General features: G+C 40.5%; 1 long non-coding RNA gene across 1 annotated transcript in view; it reads left to right on the forward strand.

Moving 5' to 3' along the window:
* LOC120436069 overlaps nt 1-21,237 on the forward strand; it is a 44,085-nt gene extending 22,848 nt beyond the window's left edge. Inside the window, exons 3-5 of the long non-coding RNA XR_005610098.1 lie at nt 4,749-4,825; nt 7,151-7,238; nt 21,146-21,237. This is a non-coding gene — a long non-coding RNA (uncharacterized LOC120436069). The remainder of the gene's footprint in view (nt 1-4,748; nt 4,826-7,150; nt 7,239-21,145) is intronic.
* The last annotated feature ends 2,974 nt before the right edge of the window (nt 21,238-24,211 follow it).

Below are 24,211 nucleotides of genomic sequence, written 5' to 3' on the forward strand. Positions count from 1 at the left end.
GGTTTTTTGAACATCAATCAGTAAATAACCATAATTAAGGTACTAATTAAGTCACAGACATTCAGTGTAAACTGAATGTATACCAGTCAAGTAAATTTCATTTAACCAGATCCCATTAAATTTAGCATTTCACATTGTATGTGTGTAACAAGGTTACATGTAAATCTACATGTAATTAAATGAATTAAAGTGAGCATTGAACCGAGGTATAAACATGTGAGTGAACACTCAGTGCATCATGGGAATCCCCGCTCATCATAGGGATAAAGTTTTGTTTACAGTCTCTAGGCCTGTGTGGGCCTAAATTAGCTATAGAGAACAAACCAGTTTTTGCACTAGCTTACTTACCTGTTTTTGTTTATTTCTGCTCTACAGCATATTTTAGCACAGGTGTCTATGTATATCTACAATTGTGGCTGAAATACTATATCCATGAATATCTAAATTGCTCGCTTCAGCCCTGAAGTTTTATCCTGAACTAAGAATGAGCCAAAATGTCATCACTAACTGCGATTACCCATAAAATTCCTGTGCACAAAACCGACACACACAGACACACACGCTATTTCCCAACAGGTGCAGAAGAAGATCAAGTTGCAGCACTTTTTCTTCCTCCCTCCTCCTCTTGTCCTTCCCGCCTCTCTCTTTCTCAAATTAATGCCAGCGAGAGCGGCTTTAGAGACATTTCTGACGTGCTTGTGTATGTGTGCGAGGGGGTGAGGAGGAAGGATGGGGGGTTGCTAATAACCGGGCAAGGTACACTAATCTCCGATGGCAACATTTGGTTTACCTTAAGCTGGAGGGACAGCTGTATTAAAAGCAGGAATTATCCTAATCAGTTCAAACTCCATCCTCCTCCCTCCCCACCTCCCTGCTTCACCTCTTTGCATATAAAACTTCCACATTAGGCTTAAGAGTACAACGGCTTAGCTGCTGTTCGCCCTACATCTGTCTTCCCTCTGTGACGACCAATCAGAAAGGTGGATGGAGGGATGAAGGGAGGGAGGAGAGACGGGGGGAGGGAGAAGGTGGATCAGAAAAAATGAAAGATGGCGAAGAGTGGAGGGGAAGACAGTATAGGAAACAGGAGAAGTAAAGGGGAAGGAGGGAAGGAAGGGAAAACAGAGTCGAGGATACAAACATGGAGAGTTTAGTGGTAGTTTTGAATATCTAGTTGTATCTTTTACTCGTTTTACAGTTTGTGTGGTGAGTTGTTGCAAATAAAGGCATGTGAAGTCGTGATATTTTCTAAAGAGAACCAAGTGGTTTTTAATGTCTAAACACGAAGAAGTGACATATTTGTTATTGATAATGTATTTAAAAATCATGTAAGTGACGGTGAAAATTTTGAACTGCCTTGGCTAGAGCTTGGGGTCTCTGTCATGAGAAAGTCACTGTGAGTACGTCATTATGACTTTCTCCTACACAACCCCTCCAAACTCTAAAAAGCCTTTTTAATCAGTGAAATTTGCATAAATATGAAAGCAGACTGATGAAAATTGTGCAACACAAATCTATAGATTAAAGGTTGTGACTATATAATGAACTACAGTGAAACCAGGTTCCGCCCATTTGTCGTTGTCAGAACCTTTTTCCTATTTGCCTTTTTTACTTTTACAGGTAAATAATGTTTGTTTAAATACTACGCATGCTGTGTTTTGCGATATTTGTTTCATTAATCCTACAGTTGTGTTACATTGTGCTTTATTTACCTCTGTGTCAAACAATGAATATTGCACCCATGACACTAATAATCCATTGTGTTGATGGATTAATCAGACACGTGTGAAATTTAAGTGTTTCGCTCATCTCAGTCAATGTCTCTCCAAAAAGTCACAGTAACTGTTTAAATTTAATTGTTAGATATGTAATATCTAAATGAATCTAATTACTTAACATGTACATGCCAATGTTGTTTTTGTGTAATAAAGATATTACTATGCTTGTATTGCCTTTTCAAATTCATCATCCATTCATATTTAGTGATGAGTGAAACAAATTTCCCATCTTGGATACAAATTTTTGTGACTGTAATGTTACATACGGGCTTACAATAATCATTAGATTGAACAAACAGGAACATGGAAATATTAAGTTCACAGGGTGATGATGAATTCGAAACTCAAAAAAACTGTGTTTTATCATGCATCTTTCTTAAAACATATGGATGTAAATAATGGCTGCACGTGTGTTTATTGGGCAAAGTTTCATTCAGATTGGCTTACCGGTTAAGGAGGAGATAGAATGTATGCAGACATATAGACACTGATCGGCTACATATTAAATATAGCTTATGTGAAAAGGTTGGTGAATAAAAATGAAATTCTCTGAAGAGGAACAGAAATATAATATGGCAAGTAAATCACCGCATGCAAGAATCTCATGCCTGAAAAATGTCGAAATTTAATGCATGAAACAAATATAAAGACCATATTTCCTGATCTGTGCTTGCTACTATTTTAAGTTGGGCTGTTGCTCTTTTAATTGCACAAGCTCTTCCTCTGCAATGCTTTAAAGGCACATGACTCAGAGTAGCACAATAACTTGTCCTAATATGCTGGAATATAACAGGAATGGATGCAAAAGCACATTAGTTGGTATTTTATTTAGCAGATTTTCTGAAAAGAATGTCGTGCGTTTGAATTGAAACTCATGTATATTTTACAACTATTAATGGGTCAATTTTTTTCTTTACTACAGCATCCTTTGGTGGTTGAATTGACGCCCTGGCATTGGCGTGAGCACTGAAAAAGGAGCATTTTGCTTGTGCTTCTCTACAACTCTACATTAATGGAGAACACTGGTGCATAATTACGTCATTAAAGTGACATGTACTCACACCATGACTCTTAAAATATGAAAGTATTGAAATAATCCATTTAAAATTCTAAGGAATGCATAAATCTTCACCTTCAATACTTTTGTATTTTATCTTCTATTCTGACCTACTTTTAGGTTCAAATGTTCACAAATGGGTTTACGTGTAATTAATTTATATACGTATTAAAAACTTCCCATTTTAGTAATTTTTTTTTTGGCATTTTGATTAGTTCAGGTGCAGTAGGAAGCAAGATAAACTAGGCCCTTAAACAGTTTTTCTGCGTATGAGGTATGTGTATTTCAGACCTGCTCTGTAAACAGCTTCTATCTGGCCTTTTTTTTTTTTTGCCTCTCTCCGAGGCCCTCGGCACCATAAATCCGACTGATTACTCCGCACCCCTTTTGCTTGACTGAACCTTCACAATCAGCCGTGGCCGCCAACAATGAGGCCCTGATGAATCAAACATCCATGGCATTAGTTTCACCTTGCTGCCCCTTTCCCATGCGCCACCGCCTCTTTGTCAGGCCCCGGTTTGATGAGAAGGACTACTGACACTGGCTGCACCTATTGATAGACAATTCTGTAAAGACAGACCTCAACAGCCCTACCAATCCGCAAATGCTCCTCCCTCTTCTGCACCCACCACAATTCTTTTACCCCCCAAAATAGGCAACAAACCTTGACTGGTGCACCAAAACCCCTGATGTCTGGTTTGCAGGAGGCCTTGTGTTTAGTTTTGAGCTTTTCGGGTGCTTTATTGCACTGTCCCAGTATTTGCCAGACTTTTATGAACTGCCCCTGCAGTGCACACAGGCAGCACTAAACACATTAAAACTTAATAGATAATGATAATGGACTCGGAAAAGTAGTTTGGCAGTGAGGCATTGCTTTATATAAAGGCTAAACAATTCAGCCATTAGTAAATCTTAAACCCAGATTTCTTTTCCAACTCTAATAAAACCAACCAGTACTTGCCCTAAAAAATAAAGCAAAGTAAAAGTAAAAAATCAAATCTTACTTCATTAAAAGAAAATGCAACATTCAAAATTGTACCACAAACCATAGATGTACACTCACCAAAATTTGGTGTAAACAACATGAAAACATGGATTAATTCAGCCTTGTATCAAAAGTTCAGGTTGCTGCTTGCTAGATTTACACCAAATGTTGTTATATGCTATAATTTAAGTACTGTACATGGACATGCAGTGTCAGAACCAGTTTATGCCTTTATCCCATAATCCACTAATGGTGCCCATATTCCAACACTTTAACTGTTTCTGGCTATGGGAATGCTGGGATAAAACCAAAAGTGCAAAGTTTAGGTGGGAGCTTCTCTCAGTTCATGGACCTCTTTTGTTTGAACCTCCAGCCCCGTTTCCCTCTGATAAAAAGCACTATATACAGAACTTTGAATGTGAATATAATGTATATTTAATACTTGTGTGGTTTCAGTCAGACACCTACAATAAGTGGCAACACTGATGGGTTGATAGATAGAGCTAAGTACTGCAACAATTCAACCTTGGCTTCCAACTTATTTCATACTTCCTGTTCATAATTTTTTCTCCTTAGAATAAATCCAGCTAATGTTTTCTTTAGTTTGGTGAACTTTGTCACCACTCATTCCATACTGCCTGACAAGTTTAAATATTTATCACCTGCGTTTTGTAAACCATTTAATTTGGTTATTCTTATTATTAGCTATCAGTTTCAGGTGGTAGCCTGTAGTTCTAGATAGCTATTTTCACAATTTATTTATTTTTTGACTGTTTTTTAATCAGTTTGAATGTATTCCTTTTGCCTGTATATTTCCACAGCTTTTCTGTTATGTGTAGTTTTCTCAAAAGCTTTTATGTCTGCTCAAGTCCAGTTAAATATGTTGTCTATAACACAGGTGTTTTTTCTACCTGGGTTTCCTCCTCAGGGAAAATGAAGTCTTCGCTTGGTGAAAACCTGATTTCAAACAGCAAGTCTTTATTATCCTCTGCAGCCGGCACAGAGGTGAGTTTCTATACGGGTTTAAGTGGTCCTCTGCCTGTTTCTATGGTTTGCCTATACCCTGTGCAGCAGGCAGCTCGGCCATGCTGCGCCATCGTATCACTAGCAGAAGATCAAACTCTAAATGTACTGTGAAACTGTTTGGGGCCACTAACAGCTAGCACACAGCCTGGTGGAAATGTGTGTGTGCGGGGAAGCGACGAGAGCGAGAGAGAGGGAGTTGCTATAACGCTCAAGGCTGCTTCTAATGAGAGAGAAAGAGAAACGGCGTTCACTGTGAGCAGCGAAAGCTCATCCAACGTGCTACCCACAATGTTTTATTCATTGAGATATATTTGATTATATTTGAATTTAATTGACATTTGGAGATAAATGAAGAGTTTCGTTCCAAAATGAGACATCCACTATTTAACAAAATTAACACCTCTTCTTAGAAAGTGATGACTGGCATGGAAGTGAAATCATATTTAAAGCCTCTTGTTAATTGTATTTATTACCTGAGGATACATTTTCTGAATAATAGTGAATATCGCGATTGTTGAGAATCGGTTAGTCTTTTTAAAATCTGTTATAGAAAGCAGCAGTATATTTAAAATAAATTCTCCAACTTTGCCAACAGATACAGCAATAAAAAGAGCCATTCTGCATACTGAGTACTCTTTTTTACTACTTTTACTTTTGGCAGCTGTAATGTACACCTATGTACCTACTCAAAGATCTTTAAAATGTACTCACAGCCAGTGAGCTATTATTTCAGTCTTTTAAAAAATACATGAAATGTTTTTACGTAACATGACTTTTCCATATTTTATTACCCCCCACACTGAAAGTAGTAGCGCTGATGATATAATAGCTTGTTGATTTTTAGTTGATCAAATTGTGCCTAAACCCGAGTTTATGGTAAATACATTGCAGGAAAGAAAGATACTGTATATGGGACATTCAACATTACTGTGAAAGTTAGTTTGGTATTGAAATAAAACACAATTTATCCAAGAGAATGATAAACTTAACTGACTAATTAAAGTTGGTGCCTTAATCTAACAAATAGTTGAGTTTTGGCCCCTAAACCTAGCTCCCAAAGAAGTAGATATTGGTGCTTAAACCTCATTGATTGGTTCAGATTAAATGTCTAAATCTAACTAAGTGGTTTAGTTTTGGTGCTTCAACCTCATCGAGTAGTTTTGTTTTTGTGCCTAAAATTAACCGACTAGTGTGGCTTTTGGTTCATAAACATAACCTAGCAGTTTAACCTCAGTGATTGGTTTGGTTTTAGTGTCTAAACTTAGTGATTTAGTTTAGGTGCCCAAACCTAACCAAGTTGTCCAGTTTTGGTGATTAAACTCCATCGATTGGTTTAGTTTTCGCATCTAAACCTCACTGAGTAGTTTGGTTTTTGTGCCTAAAGTGAACTAGTTTAGCTTTGGTTCATAAAGATAACCTAGTTCTTCCTGGCTAGGTTTGAGAACCAGTTATGGTGACTAATGTATCCCAGTGGTCTAGTTTAGATGCTTAAGATATGGCCCTTGATGCTTCGTAGTGTGGTCCAGTTTGGTTTTGTGGTAGATGAACTGGTTCAGGATATCTACATCACAAAGTTCTGCTTAACAAGTCCTCTAAAGTTACAGAGGTCTAAAAGTATTGTATAAGCAGTAAAACAACTAGTATAGGATATACTTGCTCAACAGCTCAAATGTTTTGACCTATAGTTTGTCCTTTGCAACATGATACTTGGAAAAGCTTCAGGGTATTTTCTCTTTAGAGAGAACTAGGCTTGCTTTTTGCACCTATTTCCAGATTTTATGCTAAGCTAGGCTGAACAAGTCTCGGCTCCAGCTATGAACAGATATATTGAGCTTTAAATATTAACAAACAAAGTAATTTGTTAGAAATATTGAGGTTTGACCCTTTTAGTCAGAGGTTCAGTCATATTTCTTATGACAAATTGTATCTGGCATCTTATGTGAAAGAAAGGTCAGCAGGTACATTCATGGGAGGCTAAACTAGACAGATATTTCAGGACATCTAAAGCCACCTTTGTGCTATTATAAAATGATGCCCAGTCTACATTTTTTATATTTTCCAATGTTCCATAATGTATTCGGCAATTCATCCACTATTTTCTGTGCTGCAGTTTGAATGTTTCAGAAACAGCGCAGGAAACATTTAACAATGTTGCTTTCATTTGATTTGATTTTTTTTCTAACCATATAAATGCTGTCTTCATTTCTGCTTCTCTTCCTCTTTCTTTACTGCACCTCTCTAATTTCTGTATGTGTGGGATAAATCAGTCATGTTTTTCTCTTTCTCTCTCTGTCTGTCTCTCAGTAATTTGTGTTTCCTTTCCTCCCGTGGAGGCGCTCAGCAGGTCGCTTCACATCTCCACCGTTCCGGATGGAAAAGAGATAAAACACAGGTAAATATGCAGGGATGTGTTCAGTTGCCCAGGCGGTGTGTGCGTGGGGGTCGGCAACTAGTTAGGAGGTAATATAAGTGTGCGTGCATGTAGACTGGACTTTGCCGAGTTTGTATGTGTGGTATGGAGTGAGGGTAACAGCCTGTGCTTTTTTCTCCATCTACAGTATAAAGAAGAGTTAAGCTTCGTTAGTAAAACTACTACTAAAATGAGAAATAATGTTAGTGTAACGCAGTATATTTGTTTTTAGTCTTCTTGTAGTCCAAGTTTTACCTGTTTATCGACTCTTTCAGCTGAACCAACAGAGGAAAAGATGGGTACCTAAGACACCAAAGATGATTTAGGTTAGAAACCTGTTAACTAGTCATAAAAATGTAATCTATTCTTGTTTTTTCTTTTTTCCATTACATTCAGCATGACCTTTAAAGTATTTCTACTGGAGGAATGTGATGTAAAACACATTGTTTCCATTGTGCTTTTCTGCTCTTACTGACTATTAAAGACTGATAACAGTAGGGATGTCTAATTGAGCAGTCTTAGTATCTAAACGCAAGCAAATGGTTGTGGTGTTTTTACCTAACTTCCATACCTAAACCTAACCAAGTAGTTTAGTTTGGTGGACAAACCTTGACCTGTAGTTTTGGTGTATAAAGCTAATGTATTAGTTTACTTCTAGATATTAAACCTAACCAATTTTTTCTACTCAAACATCTACACCTAAGTGATTGGTTTCTGTTAATAAAGTTAACAACGCACTTTGGTTTTGGTGCAGAAACCAAATGTATTAGTTTTCTGTTGGTGAGTAAACCTAACACAGTAGCTTTGGTGAAAAAACATAACCAAGTGTTTTTGCTTTGGTACCCAAACCTAATTAATAACTTCGCTTTTGGTCCCTAAACCTGACCGAGTGGTTTTGTTGAATAAACCCTGTGTGAGTAACAAAATGACTTCCTCTTCCACCAGCCGCTCCAGCATCCAAATTTGGACTTTTCGACCCTGAAAGCATAAAAAAAAAAAAATCACTTCCTGTTACGATATACAAATCATATAAGACTGGGCAAAAAATGATAGTTATATAAATAGAGGCAAATACCTATGCAGGAACATGAACCCGTTAAACTTTTTTATAGAAAGTGTTAGAAGTGTTAGTTAAAAACTGCACCATTATCAGAAGCTGAAGAAACCTTTAAAGCGCCCGTGTATCCCATCAGAACTATTTCTTCTTCATGTTTACTTAATGTTTTGCCACTATAAACTTTTGACAGTGTTAAGTTCAGTGTGTCACCTTTGAGCATGGTGCCATGAATGAAGACTGCAGTTCAAACAATAGCCATTGAAAAACAATGTGACCGGGCTCCTTTATGGAGAGCCTTTCATGTGTTTAAACGCCATAAAGGTCCTGTGTGGAACCCTGTGAAATGGTACTTGGCAGCAGCAAATGGATTGTTGAGGCTTACATTCGGAGCGCTGTTTTGAACAGTTTCTGTTGCATGTACGCAGACATTTGGAGTTTATCCATGGAATGAAAAAAAAATCCCTCTTTGTTCGGGATGATGGCTTCCCTTCAGTCTCAACATGTGTCCAGCCCAGTGAGGTTTAAATCTGCCCACCTGTCCACACACTAATCCTCCCAGCCTTATTACAAAACTGTGCAATTAATTAAAGGCTCAATCGCCGGGATTAGTAACCTACATTCAACCTGATACTCATATCAGTATCTACAGAAATGATGTTTGCAGGGATTTAGGGAGGAAGAAAACGTTGAATTCAAATGTCTCGAATAACATAAAATCCACAAAATGAGTGTGAACAAAAACAAACCAGAGGTAGGTTTCATGTAGAAGCACTGCTGTTCTCGTTTACAGTGGCATTACAGAGATTAAGATTATCTGTGCTGTATGTTTACAGCATAATGAAGCAGGTCTGATATAATGACCATCAAATCTGGATTAGGTCATTCACAGCAGAGGAGGGAATTTATTCCGGTGATTATTGTGAGCGGGCTGAGCTGCACGACAATCCCAGGCCAGGCTGACGTATGCCTGAACACCACACACACACACACACCTTTGGATACACTTATTGGCTTTGTAAATAGATTGTTAGATTTTCTCAGGAGTGATGAAGAAGATTCCCACCTTGGATTTCTTCCTGTTTAACTCGTTCACATGTAGAAAATCACACACACACATTCACACGGAAGAGGAGAAGCGTGCGTGTGCGTTTATGTGTGTGTGTGTGTGTGTGTGTGTGTGTGTGTGTGTGTGTGTGTGTGTGTGTGTGTGCAGTGCCGTTACAAAAGCAGGTTATGGCGGCACAGAAATGACACGGTGCAACAGATGATGGGCATTATCCCATCAACCTGCTGTTTCTGTACACTCTCTGTCCCCTCTGTGTTCTCTTTGAAAGGACAGCAGGAGTGTGTGTTTGTGCCTGTGTGTGTGTGTGTGTGTGAGAGAGAGAGAGAGACATGGATGAAGGGAGGGAGTCCTTTCACACACACATTTTCATGCACACACACACACAGACAGACACACACTCTGCACCTGTCACAAACAGCCTGTCAGAGGAGAAGAAAAGAAAGTTCAGCCATGAGGAAGAACTGAGGGAAAAGGGGTGTTTGTTTGAGCCGATCTGGGGTTTATAAGGCCATAACTGACTGCATGTGTTGCCAACATTAAAAAGGTTTTTGAATTCATAATTCAGTAGGTGTGGGCAATCAATCAGATGTGATTTTCAGTTAAAGCAGCAATTCATTGACTTCCAGGAATGATCAAAACAGGATAATCGACATTAAAAAAAGGATAATTCTGTGTTATTAATCCAGCACATCCCTTTTCAGTACTGTGGTGACTTTGCTCCCTTAATGTGTATTTATTCATTTATTTTCAGTTAACATCATCCAAGTGTGAATATTAAAAAATCTAAATGGCATATCTCATATAGGACGTGCTGTTTAAGCTGCTTCAGCCTGCCTGCAGTTATGACACGTCTGCAAGCTGCTTTGCAGCCCACCTCGCCATTCATGCCAGCTCTGGCTTTTATTACAAAGTGTAAACTACATTTGTTGTATGGAAATTGGAATTTTCTCTTGAATGTAGGATCTTGATTGATTTACCGAGTTGTTTTTCCAACTAGTTAAAAATAAAGGCTTGAATTGTTTTGGCAACAAAAAATTGCGACTAGCCAGTATTGTTCAGATACAGCAATGTGTTCTGGCGTCACGATGGATCCTTTGGCGTTGCTGTCTTAAAGTGGTCGCTGTTGCATTGTTGAACAACCACAGATAACAGTGCTCTTTTAAAGAGTTGCAAAAATTTATTGAGTAGAGTAAGTCAGTAGGAAACAGTCAGGAAACAGCAATTTGCTTCCTGTTTGGGAGCTTTTTGTTTGTGCTAATTTTTCTTTGCCTGGTTTATACTTTACCTACTATACTTTCTTTTCGTTTAGCTTGCTGGTTACAATCAAAGGCAGAGTTCAAAATTAGTCTTTGGCTGATGACGCACATGGTTGGTAAATTTGCACTACCTTATTTGACAGAAATCTGTGCTACTTCCAGTCTCTTAATCTTGGGTAAATAATACTCCAGTTAACAAAACTGGATAAGTAGTAGGGTGGCTGTGGCTCAGATGGTAGTGTGGATTGTCTACTAATTAGAAGGTGGGTGGTTTGATCCTACCCGTGGTTCTTCCTTCCCTTAGAAAAAAGGGGGTTGCTTTGAAATGGCAACCCCGGCCGTTGTTCATAGACTTTGTCTCAATCTTTTAAACAACCATTTTAAAGAGAATGAGATTGCAATTTTATTCCACACAGTCACAATAATTTAAGTCTTGCTGCTTAGATCATATATCATTGACACTGCCATGTTATTGTCAGTACAAAGACGAGAATGTTAAGCATTTGGCAAAAGATTTTGATTTGGGTTTAAAATTCGCCTCTTCACACCACGTTAAAAAACAAGAATGTGACCCTGGCAATAATCATCAAATTTTACAAGCTGTCACACTGTTTCCAGGGAGTCCTGAGTGTCACAGCCCCAATGCCAAGGGACACCTTAAGGGTATCTTAAAGGTGCCAGTGGCTTGGAAAAACATCAGCATTTGGCTCTATGGGAATGGAGATGGAAAAGCATGAGGACAGTTGAATTAAGGATCTCTCACAGCAGGAGGAGGAACGAGGATCCTGACTGATGGACATCCTGGTCTTGGTAAAAGAACAGTATCAGTCCAGCATATCAGCAAACACGAGAAGATCTGCATGTGTACGAGTATAAATGTACCTCACCAGAAGGTTAAGTTCACTGCCTGTAAATTGCCCCCCCGCTACCCCCTCTGTCACCCCCCCGCCACTACCACCACCACCGGACAATAGGCTCAGCAGTGGCCTGGTGATTGCCTCTTTTCAAATGGAAATGCCGGTTGCCTCTCTTCTGCCTGGTTCCCCTAAGCAGTGTACAAATTACAGTTTACAAGGCATGCAGGAATAAAAAAAAAAAAAAGATGGAGTAGATAGACTGAAAAAGAAGAAGGTGGGAGGGAGGGTGAGCAAAAGCAGAATATCTTTTCTCCCGCTATGTTTTTTTCTTTTTTTAATTCGGCAAAGTGACATGTAAATTAGCCTTTAAGTGCTCCACTTGGGGACTGCGATCGTGCCCTAATTGTCACAGTCAATTGTGGCCAACAGTCTCTTCAATCCAGGCAGCTTTTGACAACAAGCACGCTAGGATCAAAAGACGAATCATCGACTCCCCTCCTAACACATACACCAACACACGCACACATACATACAAAGAGAAATGGTCAGAAGCGAGAGGTGCGAGTGATGGTTTTACTCGGCGAGGACCAAACATGGAAGGAAGTGTTGAACACAACAGCAATTTGCTTCCTACGCCAGCCCAAAATCCTTTGAGTGTCAAGATAACAAACGCCATGGATGACAATGTTGGAAGGATGGTGCGTCTAAAACGAGCAGTGGAGGTATACAGTGCATCCAGCAGAGCGTGAACTGACTTTCTCCGAGTTCCTACAGGGCCATAAACTTTAGCAGAGGATGAAACAGATCTGTTTGTCTGAGGCAGCTCTGAAAAATAATGCAAACATCTGAAAGCCCAAATGAGCAAACTGGGAACTCTGTGAAATCTTATCGAAGAGGCCAAGGGTTCAAAGCTGACTTCTCTGCAAAGTTCCCCCACAGTTGATGGCAAAAAAAAACCCCATTCATTTGCTGCAGTCTGGTTTTTAAAGTTAGTGATCCTCTGGGAAGACACACATAAACACACTCAAACAAGTTGTAGTCATGTGGTCCTAGGCAATAAATTGACTGATAGTGAGTTTGGACAGTTGTAGGCGATATTCTGGCAATCACTTTGTTTTACTGAATTACTTCTGTGGTATAATTTGCTTGTTTTACGCTTTACTTCATCGATAACACCAACACCCTAAACTCTAACCCTTTGCTATCATAATATGTGGCTTTTAACCAACACACATCAAACACGTTTTCCAAATAAAGTAATTTTCCTTCCCTCCAGACCTTATGGGGTTAAAACTAGGGGTTCAACCATCCAAAGCACCAGACTCACTCACTGTGAAACTAGAAAAAGTGCAATGCAAACTGACTGCCTTCAAAGAAAAACTGCGCCTCACCACCAAGTTTTACTTACGCCAATCGGGCATAATATTATGACAACCTGCCTAATATTGTGTCGGTCCACCTTTTGCCCCTAAAACAGCTCTGCCCCATCGAGACATGGACCCCACTAGACCGCTGAAGGTGTGCCTGGGTATCTGTCACAAGGTATTTGGAGGCCAAGTCAACACCCAAACTTGGTGTTGTGCTACTCAAACCATTTCTCAACCACTTTTGCTTTGTTGCAGAACATTATCCTGCTGAAAGAGGCTGCAGCCATCAGGGGATACAATTTCCATGAAATGGTGTACATGGTCTGCAGCGATGATTAGGTAGGTGGTACATGATAAAGTAACATCAGACTGGGCCACGTTCTTCCATTGCTCCATGGTCCAGTTCTGATGCTCATGTGCCCATTGTTGGTGCTTTCGGCAGTGGACAGAGGTCACCATGGGCACCCTGACCAGCCTGTCAATGGTTTACCACTGATCTTTCCTTGAACCACTTTTCACTGAAACTGACCACTGCAGGAACACCGACAAGAGCAGTAGTTTCGGAGATGCTTGCCCATTTTCCTGGCTTCTAACACATCAACTTTGATGACAAAATTTTCACTTGCTCCCTAACATATCCCACCCACCAACAGGTGGCACGATGAAGGGATTATCAGTGTTAGTCAAATGGCGTCCATTTCTGGTTTGCATCACACATGTTGCAGTTTCACCATCACTTTGAAGAGCAGTTTGTGACTCCCCTGCATTCTATGCAAACTACAGGTGACTGTGGCTACGTCCACACCAATGCGTTTTTGTTTGAAAACGCATCGTTTTCTCTCTGTTTTGGGCTCCCGTCCACACTGAGACGGCATTTTCGCTGATGGAAAACGCAGCGTTTTGAAACGCTCTTAAAAATGCATACATTTGGAAACGGTGGTTTCGCGGCGCAGTGTGGACAGCAAAAACGCAGACTTTCTAAAACGATGACGCATGTTAGTGGATGATCTGATATCGTCGTGTTGGTGTTGTTCCCAGATCATCATGAAAATGTTCCAGGTTCAACATTGCAAGTGACCAATGACATTGTTGTGACGTTATTCTTTTGCGCGCCAAGCCATTCGTGCATTTATGAAATTCCAATGTTTCAAGGACAATATCAATTCTGCTTACTGTTTATTAAAGGGTTAGGGTCAGGGTCCATTGATCGGCGGACAGAGGCGGTTTCTCGCAGCTTAAGTACAGTTTTTTGTTTTACGGCGGTTTTTCCCGAAGTCGCAAAAGTATGACGTCACAACATTCTGATTGGTCACTTGCAATGTTGATCCTGGAACAACATTTAGTATGATGATCTGGGAACAACACCAACACGACGATATCAGATCGTGCCATGTTAGTCATATGATGCAGTCACGTGACCAATTAAACTAAGATAGCAGAGGGCATTATACAGCAGTTGTTTTGTTTGCTCTGAATTTTGACAGCCCTATTAAAGATTAATATCAGTCTGTACATGCTCCAGATAGCTTTTCTTCAAATTCTTTAACTCTCACTCGCTTTTGCAACTTTGTACTTTTGTGTTACTCGCAGCAACAACTCCACCACATTGTTAGTCCATTTAAAAAACTCGGTGCTTTTCCTTGACATTTTGCCGCGACGTTTCAAAGAACGGAAAGTAAATTAGCGGCAGACTAAATGAGGCAGGTCGAATCTTCTTGCGTTTCAGTACTGGAATGTAAGCGTTTTCGGCCGTTTCAATGTGGACGCACAACTCTGTGAAAACGACTGAAAACGTTAGTGTGCACGTGGAGCGTTTTCAGACGAAAAAGCCGTTTTCAAATCTATCCGGGCTAGTGTGGTCGTAGCCTGTGTCAGACTGCCAATGTCCAAAGCAATCGACAGGAGGTTTTTGGTCCAGTGCAATCTACCTCATTTTAATAAGTTTCCCCTAGCAACCGTTTGGGGAATATAGAGGGCCTGAGTCTCTCTCCCTCTGAGTCTTTTTCTTTTTCTGTGAGTTGGCTAAATCACAAATTTCCATTCCTGGAGGCAACACCAGTTCTTAAAAAGTGGCCAGCATCCAACCCTGGTTGAGAGGATAGTTAGCTACTGTGCCAATCTGAAGAGAGTACAACGGCCCTCCAAACAGTTAGTGACAGAGCAAACTGGTTAAAAAGAACTCGTGTCTATGTATAATCTGTTAACTTGGCCTATTTAATGGAAGCTAAAATGTTATAGCACCTAAAAGTAAGACTTTAAAGAGAATAAAAACTGAATGTTGCTCTAAAAGCCAGTAAATGCCCAACAGACCACTGAAAATATAAAAACAGAGCATGTTATTTATTGCTAAAAATGTTTGCCCCCAAAACCCACCCAGTGTTTGGTTCAAAATTGATTGGTTTGATTTCAGCCAAATGTGTTTACTTTTTAAGATATCTTGCTAACAAGCAGACAGGGGAAAAGCTTTAAAGGCTGAGATTATTCCACCCAAGACTCATCCACTTCATACCCAACAAACTTTTAATACAGCTAATCACTTCAGCCTTTTTAATCAGTCCACATATACTTTACCTATTCTTGAAAAAGAAACGATACTAAGGAAAAATTTTAGCTGCAGTTGCATGTATTTGCATTCCTAGGTGTTGCAATATTACGTGGGATTGCAGGTCTTATTTTTTCGCCTTTATCCATATGTTTAGAAACTCTTTTCCTCTCTGAGCAATGCTTCTTTCCTCTCTGAGTGAGAAATCGCCGAGAGCCGGACAAGGTTTCTGCAGATGTAAGTTAGATCTTTTAATTCTATCCGTGCGTCCTGAGAGGATGTAAACTCATATACGGAGGCAGATATTAAGAGCACGCTGATATGCAAATGTCTGTCGAGATTAGAGCTACAACAATTATTCAAATGTTTGATTAATTATTCATCGGAGACGCCGTCAATTATTCATTTCGGTGAGCGATAAGTCGTCTCTTTTTTTCCCCCTTCATCTCGGAGTGAAAAGTTTTCTTGAGGGATCTATCAGAATCCCAATCAAAACCATTTTATTTGCGAAGTGCAGTAAACGTGCAGGATTTGTTTTGGTGGCAGCAGACAGACGCTACACTTTAAATACTGTCTCTTTGTGCTCGTTCAAACATGCTTAGAGCGTTTCTGATAATGGTTTTTACAAGAAATAACTGATTTTTCTATATCTCTGTTCTCTATATCTATATTCCTTAGATCTCCATATTTCTATTTTCTCTGTGATCAGCATCTTTCTGTCTATTCTTTATTTTTCCATCTCTGTTTTCTATATCAATATCTCTATGTGTCTATTCTCTGTATTTATATTCTCCAATCTCTCTGTATTCTTTCTATGTAGTTATCACTCCATTTTCTGTATCTCCTTTTGCTCTGCCTCAACATAGCTGTTCTCTATTGAAATCAATCTGTTTTCTAATGCTACACTGCTGTGCAATTATCTTAAGCCAGCCCTCCTTTCTTTATATTTTGCTAGGAAAATGGAAAACAGATGGGCTGGTTTATTGACATGTGCAAATATACGTGTAAATGCAGCATATAAGGCAAAATCCAGAGTTTGTACAAATCTAACAAGCTTGAAAGTCAATATTTGTTATGACCACCTTTATTCTTCAGCACAGTCTGAGCTCTCTTAGGCAGCTTTCCTGTCATTTCTTTAAGTAGTCTTCAGGAATAGTTCTCCAGGCTTCTTGAAGGACATCCAAAGCTCTTCTTTGGATGTTTCTGCCTTTTGTTCTGTTCTCTGTCAACATGATCCCACACTGCTTCAATAATGTTGAGGTCCGGGCTCTGGGGAGACCAATCCATGACTGATAGTGTTACACTGTGTGTTTTTCTATCCAGGTATGATTTTACTGCATTGGCAGTGTGTTTTGGGATCATTGACATGATGAAAAATAAAAAAATCTCCAACACCACAGACTGAAATGTAGCTCAAACCATGAGAGAGCCTCCATCGTGTTTTACAGATGGCTGTAGCCAAGCACTGTTGTTCCTTTCTGCTGATCTTTGATCATACTGATGATGATTTGAACCTCAAAATGTCAAATTTGGATCCATCACTCCATCAGACCTACTTCAACTGATTTTCAGTTTAGTACAATCTGCAGTCTGGTGATTTGGCATACCTCAGCCTTTTCTCCCGATCAAGAATGGCTTCTTGACAACCACCCTTCAACAGAGACCATTTCTGATGAGGCTCCAGTGAACAGCAGATTAATCAGTTGAGGGTTCAGATGGATCTCTTAGGTCCTGTGTCAGGTCTTTGCTGGATTTGTTCCTGTTTCTTAAGGTCATGACTTTCAGATACAGTTCACCTGCTGTAAACAGTAATTTTAGTAGATAGTAGTTACTGTAGTTTTTTTTCTTCTTTTGTCTAACACATTTCCAGTTTCCTCAATTTTTTTAAGGACACACTGCACACCATGAGAAGTTTTATATGACAAGTTATGACAAGTTTTCAGCCAATACCTCTTTGGTAATCACAAAAATTTTATTTTAAGTTTGTCAAACTGTGTTATCTTTGGCATTTTTCATAGATTTCACTGAAAAATGATGTGTTTTTGAGACAGGCTGCTAGTAACAAAGTGTCAAATAATTCATAGGTCACTGCTAAGTGGCTTAACAAACTAGAATTCCTCTGAAAATGGTGAATAGAAGAACTGATCAGAAAATGAGTGAAAAAAACAGCCAACGTCCAAAGGAAAACTTTGAAACACCTCGAGGAAGCCTGGAGAACTATTGCTCAGGACCACTTTAAAAAATGACAATGAGGGGTGGCTCAAGACTTTTGCACAGTACTATACATCTACTCTAAATGTCAGTTACGTCCAAGAAAATAATACATACATACATACAGTTATGTACTTGTACACTGAATATGACATATTTAAAAAGCTCACGTTTGACTTTCCTAAATTACAGTTTACCAAAAATTAAAAAGTCCCGATCTGCTGGGGTTTCTTTACATTTTAAGCTGTTGCTGGTTAACCTTAGAAACTGAATGAAAAAAGTTTTCATTCAGTTTTCTTTCCCACACGGTTGCTTTTTTCCCCTCTTTTTTGAAGCCTTTCCACAGGAGAAAAGGGCACCCGATGTGTTTGTCTTGTGTTTTTTTAAAGTGGCTCAGTCGTGGTCATTTGTAGAAGACTCTGCTCGGGTTTTTCAGCTAACAAGAACAACATGAAAAATCAATACTTTTTTAGTGTGAGCATTTGTTTCTGCACCAATCTGCTATGCAGCGATCTTGTTCTCTCTGCGAGCTTTCTTGTCCAACTGAGGGAGATCAGAAATGCTCAGAAAAAGAGCAGTTTTTCCTCCTCTCGCCCTTTTTTCTTCCTCACGGCCAATGTAAACTAAATTCATTTTGCATGTTTGAAGAGTCCTCGCAGATCACACGCTCCAGCCTTCGCCTCTCGCTCTTTAATTGTCCGTCAATCTCTGGAGTTGTTGTGGTGCCGGGGCTCTTGCGGTGGCTATCACAGAGCCAAACCCCGTCGAGAGATTTCCAGTTTGATGTTGCAGAGCTGGAAGAGCCACAAACAAGCGCAGAGAGGAGCCAGAAAAGGAGATGTGATCTGGGATACTTCTGTCGTGCATTCAAACCCTCTGAACGCCAACAACAACCGTTATTTTAATTGAAAAGAGGCGAAGCTCACTTTCGGGGCTAAAGCACAAACTGTATGCTGAGGCTTTAACACTCGAGGGGCTGAGCTGCAGCCACTTGACAGCTGTTTTGAATTGTAGAAGTGCATTTTCAAAAATGTCCCTCCTCTGTTTTTTTCTAGACCCACTTTCTGGTCAAACCAGCTTTGTTTGATTTTCTACATGAAGTGGTTATAATTGTATTTACACCAGCTCCCTCCACTGCAGGCATGTTGTTCAAACTCTGTCCATCCTCATAACTTTGTCTAACCTCTGTCTTTCTCCATATCTCCATAAAACAGGAGTGGAGCAGATTTGAAGTTTCTAGCAGTTTAACTCGACACCTAGATTTCCACCCTGTGGGCAAATCTGAATCATTGTGATGATCGCCCAAAGATAATAAAAAAAATCCCCTCTTACTTAATGTCTAAGAGATGTCATATGCCCTACACACGTGAGCAAAGAGGCACCACCCATCACACGAGGTGGAGCTGGTGTATATTACTGTCAGATTTTGTGGTTATATCACAACTGAACACTGAGCAGTTGTTGATTGAAACTCTGCAAGCGCCCCTTAAAGTCTCCGTGCTCATAAAGGAGGGTCGTTTTTAAGAACAAATGCTGCTTAATGCTACAATCAGACACGCAGCGTCACGACCAGAATTATGGCGGCCGAGTGCAATGAACTTGTGATCTTGACAAGTCCTGCAACGACTTGTGGTCAGTTGACGTCCTCAGAGCAACCCTGGTACATCAACTCAAGTCGTAAAATACGATGGAGTCAGCTTGCTATCAGTTTGTGATTGAATCTGATCAAATTGGTATTTAAATGTAATTGTCACACACACATACACATATATATTCTTTGAGTTGCTCTTTTTCACGATTCACAACCACTCAGTTTCTAGTTGCCAAAAGTTGGTATTTTCTATGCAAACAATGTTCAACAGAAGAAATCTGCTGTCATCAAAGCAGTCACGTGAGGTTTTTGGTGCGACATCCTCCTTGCAACTGATTCGACTCCCAGGAAACGCTTGCCAACTGGTTGAGGAATGGACAGTTTTCCCTAGTTACCAGAGGTAAATGGTAAATGGACTGGTGGATGGATGCATCAGACATTTGACTTCCAATTAGCAGATGGCCTGCACAATCACCTGAGCTACAGCCACCCCAGGGGTTGCAAAGAGGCCCTGGTTGGTAGTTGCACATATTATACATAAAGCACGTATTCTCACACATGGTTAGAGGGTAGGGTTAGTCCTAACCCTACCCTCTAGTTTACCCGAGTTATAGATTGATCAGCAGCCTGGCTCACTGTACTATCATTCATCGATCATTGAATCAGTGCTTCAGATGATTTTACCCTGCATCTTATTGGCGAAGAATTCGTGGCAAAGCCAGGTGAACAGCAAAGCCAACCCTAACAGCACTTTCGGATTAGGTAGGGTAGTTTGTGTACCAAACTTTTCACTTCAGTACTCACTCGATTATGGTGGAAACCATGTTTATCAAATATAGTTAGTTGTAGTTAGACAACTGTTTTATGGCACGTTTTAAAATTCAGATTTTTCGCATAGCCGGTATAAAAAAGGTGGCGGTCACCTCTTCGTTTGAAGAGTGAAACCAGTGCACAAATGTGCAAAAAGCAGGAGGGTGACTCCTCTGCTTGTAGAGAAGTCTGAAAAAACAGGCTTACTTCTCACTTACTTGCTTTCCTAATTAGTTTATAGGGTAATTTGCTAGTTTCTAGTCTTATTTACTACAACATGATAATAATTTTATAAATTATGGTTTAAAAAAAGGAATAAAAAAGGAATGTTTTAGGTCAAAAGTTGCAAATGAGTGTGTGATGTGTTTGCAAACCAATATGGTGATAGAGAAAATACTAAATAGTAGTCTGTAAACCAATGAGAATCGTTATAGTTGCCATTCTTTATATACAGTCTATGATTTTTTAGTTATGTGTATTATCACTCATATTCAAAATAGTATTTTTTATAGGAGTGGGGGATTTTCTGTGCAGAAATGAACAGTAGTCATGTTACTGGGACATTTGTAGTGATGCTACTGCGCGATTACCCTGAATTTCATCTGAATCTCTCATTTCTCCCAGGGGAGTTTCGGCTTCCCATGCCGGACAGAATTCTTTGTAAGGCTATTTTCTGCTTTGATGTCATGAACCAAATTGAGAGGGAAACGCTGAATCATTGTTTTGCTTGGAAAAGTGTCAGATTTGTTTTTGCCAATAATTAAACTATTAACTGCTGGCACGAAACAGCAGTTTTCAGCAGCTTCAAGCCAAATGCATCAGCGCTGGGTTCGTCCTCCGTCTTGACCTTTGACCTCCATCATGTCGGTTGTGCGTAATCGCAGATAGTGTTGAAAGTTTCGCCCAAATCTGGGCATTGGCGTCGACTGACAGCGTTTTCTCGGCATCAGCTCCACTCCTTAATGGATGGATGTCGGGTGTGTCGTGACACTTGCAATTCCCCGACTGAGGCGTCGGTGCCAAAACGAGCTCAGCTTTGGCCCGAATGTGTCTGCTGTCTGGCATCTTTAACCTGATCTGTAGTCACATGAAACCTTTCCTCTCTCTTCATCTCTCTTTGATGTGTCATCAGCAGTGAAACTCCTCCCGGCGACCCAAAATGAGGCACATCACCCCCTCACCGTCATCCTCCACGAGGCTGATTCTGCAGCTCTGGCGGTGCAGATCTGAGCAGCACAGGTCAGTTTTAGATAACAGACACACCCGAATGCATCACTGTCATGCAACACTCTTTCATTTCTCCCTGAAATTAAACCATAATAGAACAGCACACACAAACGACCACGATGAGTATTCCCCTCATATCGTAACAGGTTTGGTCGAGCTGCTTCTGCTGCTGCTGATGCTGCCGCTGCCGGACTGGGCATAGATTCATCACCACCGCGTCACGTGACGCTCACAGATCTAAATTAGGCCAATAATCAGGGACGCCTGGCGGCTGAGTTGTTGAATGCACAGCATGTACATGCAACAGTCCCGAGGCTGCAAGTGTTCTGCAATGGCATCCCTCTCTCTCGCTCTGACTCCCTTCTTGTCTTATTTCAGCGTGCAGCAAAAACCAGAGACGCACACAGACACGTTGATCCCTGCAAATATATCCCTAGCACATTGTGGGCCTCGTTAATAAACACACACACACACACACACACACACACACACACACACACACACACACACACACCGGCGGCATCAGATGGCCAGCGATGTCGGCCACGGAGAGGGGAGAATGGGCACGGCTGTAACACAAGCGACCGCATCAATCAGGGAGGAGACGGGAGTCGTTTGGTCATTTAAGGTTGGAAACAGGTGGATGTAGATCCTGGAGGGTTTTTCTTAGTTATTTACACTATTCCAGATTAAGTGAATTGGATTTACACCAGAGTGAAGGGTGTAATTTGCAGGCAAAAACAGGGATGGAGTGGGTTGTAGCACACCTGTAATCCTCAATGTGTAACCCTAATCCCAACCCTGCATGTCTGAGACAAATGGCAGCTGATTTTTTTTAGGGGGTGTAAATGTAAAAATACTATAAATAATAATTTGTTTTAGTTCTCTGATTGCAAAGACTGAGAAGAGTAATTTTCAAAAGCCCCCTCCCCCAAAAATCACCTTTTTTGTGAGGGTTAGGGTTTGTATCTTATTCAGTTAGTGCAGATTATAATATTATATTTTTATTATATTTGGCACATTAAGACTTTATTTTTTGCTTCCTCCTTGTCCGTTTAGGGTGAGTGCACACTGTTACACTGAGAGACCGGAGAACACCACCCGACACGAAATCAGGAAGCTTCCAGGACGAAGATCTAGCCGTCTTCTAATCGAGATGTCGGAGCGACCCCGGGCAAAAATACTGAACCTCAGACTGCTGCTGACAGATCCCTCATTGTGTGTGTGGGGTGTGTGTGCTCCGAGTAGAAATTAATATAAGTACCAACACATTTACACTGACAGAGGTATGCAAATTAATATTTTCAAAGGACAAAATCACATGCAAATTTTTACAAACCTAAAAAAAAAAACCTTGATTGATTGAACAATTGGAAGCCAGAGGAGAAGTAAATATTAGCACATACATGTATGTGTGTGTGTGTATAGTCTCTGTTTTCTTTCAGAGAGATTGCAGATTAAATTTTCACAAGGCAAAAAAAAAAAAGAGAAAAAGATTACATGTTTATAAAAGCTTTTGAGAATAAGGCTGGGGTTTAAAAGTGAGCTGTAAGAGGATCACTTCTCAAAGGATACCTGCACGGACAGAAGTTAAGCCGCAAGTGCAGGAACGTGTCTAACAGGTCAGCTTGTTACAGACGGATCCCTGCACGCTTCTTCTAGAGCAGGAAGTTCGCAGCATCGGGTGAAAGTAACACCGAACAGCGTCTATCACAGATTCTTCTCTAATTCCAGCAAAGCGCTTTTTCTTATTATTATTTTATTTATTTTGAATTTTTTTGCTTGAAGCACAGCACGCATCTCTGCCTCTGATTCGGCTTCTTATTGCTGATTTTCTCTCCTGCCCCGTTAGCGGTAAATACGCCGCGTGTTGGAGGTTTGATTTGTGGTCGTTTTTGTGAAATCTTCTGAGGACTCAGTCGCTGTGGGCAAAAACGACCTGCAGAAAACCCAATAAAAGTCAGCTGCTTTGACCTCTGACCTCCCCCATTCGCTGCCCGTGATCTCAAAGTTGCATCCTATGAGTGACGTTTGTTATTATTAACACGGAGGGTTTTTTCTCTCTCTTTTTTTTTGTAACAGCAGCTGACAGCGAGCGTAACCCGACTGCTCAACAGTCGCACAAACAGAAGCCGTAATTAGACCGACAGATCCTCCAAATACTGCAAGACGTTCTTGCAGAAGCCTCTGCACTGCTGTCTTTGTGTGTTTATGCCGTCGAAAAAAAACTAAAAGTGGTGGGCCTCTCTCTCTCTCTCTCACACACACACACACACACACACACACACACACACACGCTCACTCACTCACACACTGAGGCTGGGAGAGAAAATTAGGATTATAATCTCGGTAATCAGCAGTCATGCCTGAGGCGGGCAGCTGCAGAACTGCAGAGCTCCAATTTAGGCGTCGGACATTAAAAACCATTAAAACCCAAGTGAATTTCCCACTTATTGATTTTTCTGGGGCAACAATTCAACTTCAGGAAGGAGGAAAGAAAGAAAAAAGAAAGAAAGCAAAAAAAAGCAACAGCAGGTAATGTGCTGTGAAATGTTCCGGTTTTTATTTCCAGAAAAGAAAAAAAAAGCCATAAAAAACACACGTTTTGATCATTTTCACCTCAAACCTGCACAGTTATCTCACACTTTTTATTCTGCAGGTAATGCGCACACACACAAAATGATGAATCATGCATGTGTTGTTTTGGGCACCCCCCCTCCCTTCCCCTCCCCTCCCCTCCCCTCCCTTCATTGAAACCAATATATTCATTAAGCACAAGGTCCCCCTATAGGTCACACACCGACTGTAATCCGTTTTCACGGTGAATATGTGGTGGCCCCACGGACGATGGAGGGGTGGGGGTGTGGGAGAGGTGCCACTCAGTGGGGGCAGAGTTGGAGCTGTGGTTCAAGTGTGTGTGTGTGTGTGTGTGTGTGTGTAAGAGAGAGAGTGAAAGAGGAGGAAAGGGGGG

This window comes from Oreochromis aureus, linkage group 23, assembly GCF_013358895.1.
Source record: "Oreochromis aureus strain Israel breed Guangdong linkage group 23, ZZ_aureus, whole genome shotgun sequence".
Taxonomy (NCBI): Eukaryota; Metazoa; Chordata; class Actinopteri; order Cichliformes; family Cichlidae; genus Oreochromis; species Oreochromis aureus.